This window comes from Palaemon carinicauda, chromosome 20, assembly GCF_036898095.1.
Source record: "Palaemon carinicauda isolate YSFRI2023 chromosome 20, ASM3689809v2, whole genome shotgun sequence".
In the NCBI taxonomy this organism is placed as follows: Eukaryota; Metazoa; Arthropoda; class Malacostraca; order Decapoda; family Palaemonidae; genus Palaemon; species Palaemon carinicauda.
The window spans coordinates 19177749-19189895 of NC_090744.1; the positions used below are offsets into that span (position 1 = coordinate 19177749).

At 35.4% G+C, this 12147-nt stretch overlaps 1 long non-coding RNA gene across 1 annotated transcript in view; it reads right to left on the reverse strand.

The window, feature by feature from the left end:
• Nucleotides 1-1683: 1683 nt before the first annotated feature.
• Nucleotides 1684-12147, reverse strand: part of LOC137659459 (uncharacterized) — a 38052-nt gene continuing 27588 nt past the window's right edge. Inside the window, exon 2 of the long non-coding RNA XR_011047547.1 lies at nt 1684-1791. This is a non-coding gene — a long non-coding RNA (uncharacterized lncRNA). The remainder of the gene's footprint in view (nt 1792-12147) is intronic.

The following is a 12147-nucleotide window of genomic DNA, read 5'->3' on the forward strand; positions in this document are numbered from 1 at the left end:
CCATAGAGACGCAAGTGGAAGGGCATGTCTGAGGCCTTTGTTCTGCAGTGGACTAGTGACGAATATATATATATATATATATATATATACACACAAAAGACTTTGCACTCTTTACTTACTGAAGTATTCCTTATTTCCAAATAACATAAATGTTGACACATTCCATAACCCGACATCCATACCTGGATCACATTCGCACATAATTCAAGAATCTTTTATTGGTAAACACCAATATGCAAATCTCTTCCAATAATCACAGTAAGACATGAGCCATTGCTATAATTGCTTGCTAATTTGACTTCGATTTTAGGGGAAAGTTAACCACCCAATCTGACACCAAAAATATCGAGATTAAAACTAGCTGTATTATTATTATTATTATTATTATTATTATTATTATTATTATTATTATTATTTGCTAAGCTACAACCCTAGTTGGGTAAGCAGGATGCTATAAGACCAAGGGCTCCAACAGGGAAAAATAGTCCACTATTATTATTATTATCATTATTATTACTATTATTATTATTATTATTATTATTATTATTATTATTATTATTATTATTATTATTATAATTATTACTTGCTAAGCTACAACCCTAGTTGGGTAAGCAGGATGCTATAAGACCAAGGCTCCAACAGGGAAAAAATAGTACACTATTATTATTATTATTATTATTACTTGCTAATCTACAACCCTAGTTGGAAAGCAAGATGCTATAAGCCCAGGGGCTCCAACGGGGAAAGTAGCCCAGTGAGGAAAGGAAACAAGAAAATTGAAATATTTTAAGAACAGTAACATTAAAATAAATATCTCCTATATAAACTATAAAAAACCTTAACAAAACAAGAGGAAGAGAAATAAGATAGAATAGTGTTCATGGGTGTACCCCTCAAGCAAGAGAAAACGGAATTTGGAAAAGTCCCTGTCTAGTGATCTGCTGGACTGGGGTGCGAGACACGCTCAAGCTCTTTAGTTTAGTGGTACTGTAACCTCACCATCTTTGTGAGCTAAGAGAGTACACTCTGGCACACTATTCTATCTGATTCTCTTCCTCTTGTTTTGTTAAAGTTTTATAGTCAATATAAGAAATATTTATTTTAATGTTACTGTTCCTCAGATATTTTATTTTTTCTTGGTTCCTTTCCTTACCGGCTATTTTCCCACTTGGGGAGCTTGGGCTTATGGCATCCTGCTTTTCCAACTAGGGTTGTAGCTTGGCAAGTAATAATAATAATAATAATAATAATAATAATAATAATAATACAAGTAGTTTTAATCTGACCTTTTCCAACTAGGGTTGTAGCTAAGTAAGTAAGTAAGTAATAATAATAATAATAATAATAATAATAATAATAATAATAATAAGGGAGGGTCTGGGGGAGCCTATAGGTCTACGTGCTAAGTCATCAGCAGCCATTGTCTGGCCCTCCCTGGTCCTAGCTCAATGGAGAGGGGACTTGGACGCTGATCATATATGTAATTTCTAGGGCATTGACGCTATCCTTAGCCTCTGCCATTCATGAATAACCTTTAAAACCCAAAATCCTGATGGTAAACATACTGAAACTGAGATCGTCATTTTCATAAAATATATATTTGTTTGAGACACTAGAAATATTTTACTGGATTCGTGAATACAACAAAATAAGTAAAATACGAACCTTTTTTATTTTTTCTCGTTTGAAGAAATAGTTGTTGTGTTTGATTATCTTCGCTTATAATATCCTCATTGACATTTTATTTACGAGATCTTCCAAAACTACAATTGATTCAGTTGAACGTCGTATCTAGAAGGAGAAAAATAATACATTATTTATGTATATATAATTAGACATATCTAGAAAGAGAAAAATAATACAAAATGAATGGGTTATATAAATATTTATATATATATATATATATATATATATATTATATATAATATATATATATATATAAATGGATAAACATTACACACTCACATATTTGCACACACAAATATTAGTATACACACAAATGTGTATAAATATCATTGCAATCATATATACAAGGAGGAAAATAATAAAAAAAAACGAACGAGTTATTATTATATTTATATATAAATACCTACATATGTACACACACACGTACACACACACACACACACACACATATATATATATATATATATGTGTGTGTGTGTGTGTACATATGTAGGTATTTATATATAAATATTTAATATATATATATATATGCATGTATATATATGCATACATATATATATGTATATATATACATATATATATATATATATATATACATATATATATACATACTTAAATATATGTACACATACATAAAAATCATCATAACTATTTACAGTATCAATAACACATCCTAAGGACAATATTACAATACTATGAAAGCTTCCAAAAAATATTTCTCCTAATTAAATTTAAATCCTTTATATTAAAAAAAAAATTAGAAAAATCTCCCAAAAAATTCCTTCGAGATTCAAATTCTATTATTAAACACAAGAATTCACTCCCAAAAAATTCCTTCGAGATTCAAATTCTATTATCAAACACAAGAATTCACTCCCAAAAAATTCCTTCGAGATTCAAATTCTATTATCAAACACAAGAATTCACTCCCAAAAAATTCCTTCGAGATTCAAATTCTATTATTAAACACAAGAATTCACTCCCAAAAAATTCCTTCGAGATTCAAATTCTATTATTAAACACAAGAATTCACTCCCAAAAAATTCCTTCGAGATTCAAATTCTATTATTAAACACAAGAATTCACTCCCAAAAATTCCTTCGAGATTCAAATTCTGTTATCAAACACAAGAATTCACTCCCAAAAAATTCCGAGATTCAAATTCTATTATTAAACACAAGAATTCACTCCCAAAAAATTCCTTCGAGATTCAAAATCTATTATTAAACACAAGAATTCACTCCCAAAAAATTCCTTCGAGATTCAAATTCTATATTAAACACAAGAATTCACTCCCAAGAAATTCCTTCGAGATTCAAATTCTATTATTAAACACAAGAATTCACTCCCAAGAAATTCCTTCGAGATTCAAATTCTATTATTAAACACAAGAATTCACTCCCAAGAAATTCCTTCGAGATTCAAATTCTATTATTAAACACAAGAATTCACTCCCAAAATATTCCTTCGAGATTCAAAATCTATTATTAAACACAAGAATTCACTCCCAAAAAATTCCTTCGAGATTCAAATTCTATTATTAAACACAAGAATTCACTCCCAAAAATTCCTCCGAGATTCGAAATTACAGAAAAATAAAAAAATGAATAACTTTAATCCGGAACGCCACTACCATAAGCAGAGATTAATTCTACATTCATTTATTTTTATTCATGCCGAAGCCAGCTTCCATCGGCAGTACTCATTCAGTATTAACCACCATGTTGAATTCACCAACACTATGAATTAATTTCGGTTTAATCTGATGAACGGGGGATTACCCACAATGCAATCGGGTTGCGCTTTGCGATGCGTCCGTTTGTTTGGGGAAGATCCTAAACCCACGGTGTCGTTATTACTAGTGTACGCGACACGTCAAAAAGGATGGGTAATATTTCAAATGGGTAGGCACACGCAGATTCAACCCTACTCCTGTCTCTTTTCTAACTACCTCTCGGGGTACCTTCTCTCACCAGGGTATGACTACTTTTTCTCCCCCTTACCCAAGGGTTGAGAATAATCCTAGTAGTCATACATTTGGCAATGCCGCTTGGCGTGGTAGGAAAGATATATATATATATATATATATATATATATATATATATATATATATATATATATATATAAATATATATATATATATATATATACTGTATATATAGACATATATATATATATATGCACATATATATATACATATATACATATATATATATATATATATATATATATATATGCACATATATATATATACATATATACATATATATATATATATATATATATATATATATATAATATATATATATATATATAAACACTTGCGCTTTATTATATAAGCGAGATTTCCATTATCATTATTACTAGATAGGGTACAACCCTAGTTGGAAAAAAAGCTAGGATGCCATAAGCCCTATATGAGCTCCAACGAGGAAAGGATATAAGGATACAAATAGAAGTGTTCCTGAGTGTACCCTCAAGCAAGAGAACTCTAACCCAAGACAGTGGAGGACCATGGTACAGAGGCTATGACACTACCCAAGACTAGAGAACGATGGTTTAATCTTGGAGTTTTCTTCTCCTAGAAGAGATGCTTACTGTAGCTAAAGAGGGGGGAGGAGAAGGGGAGGTATAAGGGAAGGTTTAAGGTGGGGGAAGAAAATGCAAATGGATATAAGTATCAACGGAGGTAAGAGATTACACACGAGTCAGATAGGAACTTCACTGCATACATGAAGGGGTAGACACACTGCTGGTGAGGTATCTGTACCGACGTGGTTAGCTTATGCGTTTCTTTATCGACAACGACACGATGACAGTAAAGGCTTGAATGTTTAAAGGTCTCTTAGAAATGGAAGAGACAAGGGACAGTGATATTGCCCTAGCAAGCAGGACAATGCCCTAGAGACTGACCATATATACATATGATCAGCGCCTAAGCCCCTCTCCACCCAAGCTAGGATCAAGGAGGGCCAGGCAATGTCTGCTAATGACTCAGCAGGTAGACCTATATGTTTGAAGTTTTCTGGTATCCTGACATCTGAGGTCACTGACAGAGAGAGAGAGAGAGAGAGAGAGAGAGAGAGAGAGAGAGACAGCGGGATTCTCTCTGGTTATTCCTCCGCCTATCTCCTTCCTCGATTCCCCAGGAGGGGGAGAGAAGTAATCCCCAAAACGGACGCCAGAACTGGAGAGTAATTTCCTATCTAATTAATCCGCTCGTAAATCGCTCATCCGTCGGCGGCCATGAAAAGCCCAGGGAAGAAATTTCGGATGTAAATGACTAATGGAGAATTTGGGCGACGCACGCACGCACGAGCAGATGGGGATGATAATGAATGGGAAATGAGCCAATGAGGACTTCATCCACAGGAGGTAATTAAGGGGGGAAATTTAATGGGGAGGTGGAATTGCATAAGTGGAGATTTATATATTTTTTACCAGATATGTTGTGTAAATATTTGCATATAAGGATCTCTCTCTCTCTCTCTCTCTCTCTCTCTCTCTCTCTATATATATATATATACTTACAAATATGTTTATATATATATATATATATATACACTAACAATGTTTATATATATATATACATATATATATAATATATATATATAAACATATTGTTAGTATAATATATTTATATATAAACATATTTATAAGTATATATATATATTATATATAAAACCAAAACAACAAACGCATCCGTTTCTATTTCACTGCAGGACAAAGGCCTTCAGACATGTCTTTATACATGTGTAAAATCTGGCCAGTTTTCATCACCACGCTGGCCACTGCGGATTAGTGATGGTGGGAGACTTTGGTCTGTTCGCTCACTGAAAACCAACCTAGTACGCCTGGCCCTGACTAGTACAGCTTTGGTGAGCATGACGATACACAATCCCTTTCACCACGTTAAGTTATCCCCACTTGGAAAGGGTGTGTGTATATATTATATATATATATATATAAAGAGAGAGAGAGAGAGAGAGAGAGAGAGAGAGAGGTAGACGGTGTACATGACTCCATATTGGTATTTGTTTCGACTATGGCAGAGAGAGAGAGAGAGAGAGAGAGAGAGAGAGGACTTGCCAGACCTTTTAAGGAATAACAAAACCGTACATAACAATTTGGAAATTAATCTAAAAATTCTTGGAGAGAGAGAGAGAGAGAGAGAGAGAGAGAGAGAACTTGCCAGACCTTATGGAATAACAAAAACGTACATAACAATTTGGAAATTGATCTAAAACATTTTGGAAAGAGAGAGAGAGAGAGAGAGAGAGAGAGAGAGAGAGGACTTGCCAGACCTTATGGAATAACAAGAACGCTGTTTATCCAACTTATTTCAAGAGGGATAAGGGATGAGCAAGTGGACGAACAGGAGGAGGAAAAAGAGGAGTAAATATGGCAAAAGGAAGAGGAAGAAAAGAGGAGAAAGATAAGTGGTAGGGGGGGGGGCGGGTAATTGGCAATGAAAGAATGGACTGTAAGATACTGAAGAGACTTAAATCTGATACTACAAGAACACTTAAGTTTTTGAACACTTGAGTGTTTTGAACACTCAAGTTTTTGAACACTTAAGTTTTTGAACACTCAAGTTTTGAAGTTGCGTTCAAGTTGAACCTCTGGTTTTGGCTATAAATATTTTGTGATCTAAAGATTTAATGGTAGAAGAAAGGGACAGTCACATTGCTCTGATTAGCAGGACAATGCCCTAGAGATTGACCATATTATTATTATCATCATTAGCTAAGCTACAACCCTAGTTGGAAAAGCAGGATGCTATAAGCCCAGAGGCTCCAACAGGGAAAATAGTCCAGTGAGGAAAGGAAAAAAGGAAAATAGAATATTTTATGAAGAGTAACATTGAAATAAATATCTCCTATATAAACTATGAAAACTTTAACAAAACAGGAGGAAGAGAAATAAGATAGAATAGTGTGCCAGAGTGTACCCTTAAGCAAGAGAACTCTAACCCAAGAAAGTGGAAGACCATGGTACAGAGGCTATGGCACTACCCAAGACAGAGAACAATGGTTTGATTTTGGAGTGTCCTTCTCCTAGAAGAGCTGCTTACTATAACTCAAGTCTCTCTTCTACCCTTACAAAGAGGAAAGTGGCCACTGAACAATTAGTGCAGTAACATCTTAGGACCAGGGAGGACCAGGGTAATGGCTGCTGATGACTCAGCAGCCAGACCTATAGGCTCCACACAAACCACATCCTTAGATCACAATGATGGTGAGATTACAGACACTAAAAGAGACTATCAACCTTGAGCGGGTCTCGAACCTAAGTCCGACAATTCACCAGCAGGGGAGTTTCCACTCAGCTGCCATAACCACTAAGGTAGAAGTTTCTTTGGTCGCTGCAACCTCACCATCCTTGTGAGCTAAAGATGGGGGTGTTTGTGGGAGCCTATAGGTCCTATCCGCTGAGTCATCAACAACCATTGCCTGGCCCTCCTTAGTCCTAGCTTGGGTGGAGAGGGGGCTTGGGCGCTGATCATATCTTTATATGGTCAGTCTCTAGGGCATTGTCCTGCTCGAAAAATAATGTCACTGTCCCATGCATCTGCCATTCATGAGCGGCCTTTAAGCCTTTAAAAAAGTAAATGATTATTCCAAAGAGTAAATTTCAAAAATACTGTTTTTTTATGGATAAATGATCTGATTTTTTTATTTCAAAATTCTTCAAATATGTAAATAAGATGAGACTCTCTCTCTCTCTCCTCCCCCTCTCTCTCTCTCTCTCTCTCTCTCTCTCTCTCTCTCTCTCCAAAGAAAAGAAGGGAACGAAAATAGACGTAAGGGAGATGAATTTAAATTAGTAGGAATAAACAAGTCATGAAATAAAGAGAGAGAGAGAGAGAGAGAGAGAGAGAGAGAGAGAGAGAGATAAAAGCTGTTGGGAAGGAAGAAGAGGGAAAGGGGGAGACAGTCTGCTCGAGGGTAGAGGGGAGATTGTAGATAGGGAAGGGGGAGAGAGGGAGAGGGAGGAAGAGGGAGTTAGAAGGGGGAGGGAGGGGGGTAAGGGGTGAGGGTGAGCGTTGCGTGAGGGCCTCTGATGACGACGGAACCCAATTAATGGACATTCTATTAAAGAGGGTTATTGCAAGTCGATTCACCTAATGAGAGAGATGAAGGGGGATGGTCAATGAGAGAGAGAGAGAGAGAGAGAGAGAGAGAGAATAATCTTATGTCAGGGCATTTTACATTTCACGAATAATAATATTCGAAATTCGAAAAGGTGAAAAGAGAGAGAGAGAGAGAGAGAGAGAGAGAGAGAGAGAGAGAGAATAACTTATGTCAAGGTATTTTACATTTCACGAATAAAAATATTCATAATTCGAAAAGGTGAAAAACAACAGAGAGAGAGAGAGAGAGAGAGAGAGAGAGAGAATTTCATATCTCACGATTAAAAAATTAATCAAATCTTTGGAATACTATACATTCGAAAAGGTGGAAATAGACAAAAATATTGACCATCCCTTGAAAATAATAAAAAAAAAACACAGAGAGAGAGAGAGAGAGAGAGAGAGAGAGAGAGAGATAATGTCTAGATATTTTACCATATCTCACTACTAAAGATATAAAAAAAAATCTTTGGAATACTATACATTCGAAAAGGTGGAAGTAGACAAAAATGTTGACCATCCCTTGAAAATAATAAAAAAAACGGAGAGAGAGAGAGAGAGAGAGAGAGAGAGAGAGAGAGAGAATAATCTAATGTCCAGATATTTTACCCTATCTCACTACTAAAAATATAAAACAAATCTTTGAAATGCTATACATTCGAAAAGGTGGCAATAAACCAAACTATTGACCATCTCTGTCCATCTCTGTCAATTAAGTGACAGAGAAAGGATTTCTTTGACTAATTGCCACATCATTACTGTTTCCGGAAGTTCGTTATTCAGCCATCTGTTGGGTAATTCTTGGCGAGAGAAAATTCCCATGGTTTTGGTACAGTTGGCTTCATTAATTCTGGTATTATTATTATTATTATTATTATTATTATTATTACTAGCCAAGCTACAACCCTAGTTGGGAAAGCAAGATGCTATAAGCCCAAGGGCTCCAATAGGGGAAAATAGCCCAGTAAGGAAAGGAAATAAATAAATGATGAGAACAAACTAACAATAATTATTATTATTATTATTTTTATTATTACTAGCCAAGCTACAACCCTAGTTGGGAAAGCAAGATGCTATACGCCCAAGGGCTCCAATAGGGGAAAATAGCCCCGTAAGGAAAGGAAATAAATAAATGATGAGAACAAACTAACAATAATTATTATTATTATTATTTTTATTATTACTAGCCAAGCTACAACCCTAGTTGGGAAAGCAAGATGCTATAAGCCCAAGGGCTCCAATAGGGAAAAATAGCCCAGTAAGGAAAGGAAATAAATAAATGATGAGAACAAACTAACAATAATTATCATTATTATTATTTTTATTATTACTAGCCAAGCTACAACCCTAGTTGGAAAAGCAAGATGCTAGAAGCCCAAGGGTTCCAATAGAGAAAAATAGCCCAGTAAGGAAAGGAAATAAATAAATGATGGGAAGAAACTAACAATAAATCATTCTAAAAACAGTAACAACGTTAAAATAGATGTCATATATAAACTATTAATAACGTCAAAAACAGATATGTCATATATAAACTATTAATAACGTCAAAAACAGATATGTCATATATAAACTATTAATAACGTCAAAAACAGATATGTCATATATAAACTATTAACAACGTCAAAAACAGATATGTCATATATAAACTATAAAAAGACTCATGTCAGCCTGGTCAACATAAAAACATTTGCTCCAACTTTGAACTTTTGGAGTTCGACTTATTCAACTACCCGATTAGGAAGATCATTCCACAATCTCTTTTGCTTCCTATGTAGTGTACCAGAATTATATAAGTCAACTGTACAGTTGGTTTCATTAATTCCGGTACACTTTAAGCTAAGGAGACGTCAGTGTACCGGAATTAATGAAGTCAATTGTACTTGAACCTGCCCTTCTCTATATAACCTAGAGTAAATACTACAAAAGCTTCTGTAAGTTTTATTCCAGCTGCGACCAAGTTGTGGAATGATTTTCCTGATCGGGTAGTTTAGTCAACTGAACTTCGAAATGTTCAAACTTGCTGGAAATATTTTCTATGTTGAACAGACTGACATAAGTCTATTTTTATAGTTTTGGTGTTGTTATTGTTCTTAATATATTTCATTTTAATTGTTCAATATTTCTTATAAAGTTATTACTTCCTTATTTCATTTCCTCTCACGGCTATTTTTTTCCTGTTGGAGCCCTCGGACTGATAGCGTCCTGCTTTTCCAACTAGGGTTGTAGCTTGGCTAATAATAATAATAATAATAATAATAATAATAATAATAATAATAATAATAATAATAACAAGAAGAAGAAGAAGAAGAAGAAGAAGAAGAAAGGAAATGAACAAAATAAGGAAGAAAAACATAGGAAAGTAGAGTAAAAGAAGAAACACAATTAATCTATACATATTATCTTTAACGTTATATACAAAGATACCTTAACATGGTGAAAGGGTTTGTGTATCGCCATGATCAGCAAAGCTGTACTAATCTAAACCGGTTCTATTAGACTGGTTGGCTGTGAGCGATAAGACTAAAAGTCTCCCACCATCACCAATCCGCGGTGGCCAGCGTGGTAATGCAATTGGGCAAACCCCACACATGACCAAGACATATCCGAGGTTTTTGTCCTGCATTTATCGTTATTGAAGTTGACTAAGAGTCGTGGGACACCGAAAAGTAGTTTCATATAAACAACAACGGAGAAAACAGTCACTGGATATCGAAAATGGGTTTTATGAGTAGAGAAATAACGAAAGATTGAGTGATTGATTTAAAGTTTTCAGGCATCCTGACATCTGAGGTCATTGACGCCGGTAACATTTAATTTATGTATACAAAAATAAAAAATAAAATGAAATAAAAAATAAAAGAGTATTCAATTAAAATCATAAAAGTTGAATGTCATAAAAGTTAAATATTTTTCAGAAGACCTGCTTCTGAAATAAATCTAAAAATGCCACTTGCATGGTAGGACACATCATTTCCAAGAATCTTAGCAAGGATGAACCTGCCACCCTCACCTCGAGCCTCAAACAAATATCTATAACGAAAGAAATCAGTATTAACGAACCTCAAGGGAAAAAAAAAAAAAAAAAAAAAAAAAAAAAAAAAAAAAAAAAAAAACCACTTGTGCATTAAACTGAACCTGAGGTTTGAGAAGGAAATGCCTGGCGAGCTAGATAATGTTATTACTGTTTCTTAGTCAGGATGTGGTTTCAACTTCGACCTTCTTTTCATTTCTATCAATTCTTCCTTGTAGCAAAAAGCAAAAATCTTGTTTTAGTTGACTTTTTGTTTATGTTTGGGGTTGTGGTGGCAGATGTGGTAACGTCCCTGACTGGTGAAAACCAAACTGGGTGGGGTTCGAGTCCTGCTCAAACTCGTTAGTTTCTTTAGTCGCTGCAATCTCACCATCCTTGTGAGCTAAGGATGGGAGGTTTAGGGGAGCCTATAGGTCTATCTGCTGAGACATCAGCAGCCATTGCCTGGCCCTTCCTGGTCCTAGCTTGTGTGGAGAGGGGGCTTGGGCGCTGATCATGTGTATATATGGTCAGTCTCTAGGGTATTTTCCTGCTCAAACTCGTTAGTTTCTTTAGTCGCTGCAATCTCACCATCATTGTGAGCTAAGGATGGGAGGTTTGGGGGTAGTCTATGGGTCTATCTGCTGAGACATCAGCAGCCATTGCCTGGCCCTCCGTGGTCCTAGCTTGTGTGGAGAGGGGGCCTGGGCGCTGATCATGTGTATATATGGTCAGTCTCTAAGGTATTGTCCTGCTTGATGAAGCAATGTCACTGTCCCTTACCTCTGCCATTCATGAGCGGCCTTTAAACCTTTCTTAATAGCAAATATATTTATAGACAACGTAGGGAATAAAGCCTATTATGTAAATACATAAGATGAAATCTCAATACGACTTGTCATTAAAGAAATTGCTGACCACACCTTTTCCCCTTAACCCCATAATAAGCTGGTATCCATTTACAGGTGGGTTGACTTGTGAGCAGTTAACCGGGAGCGATCCACGGGCCTACCCAAGTGGGTTAATTTATGTACTCGTGAAGTTAACCAAGAAATACAATCGCTGGTTATTTGAAAGAGGTAGCTATGCTTTTCCAATATAATCTAAAACTTTACAACATATTAATCCTAGTGCTACTGTAATTTTCAGTGGCTACTTTCCTCTTGGTAAGGGTAGAAGAGACTTTATCTAAGGTAAGCTGCTCTTCTATGAGGACACAACAAAATCAACCATTGTTCTCTAATTTTGTGTAGTGCTATAGCCTCTATACCATGGCCTTCCACTGTTTTACGTTTATATGCCCGTCGTCACCATG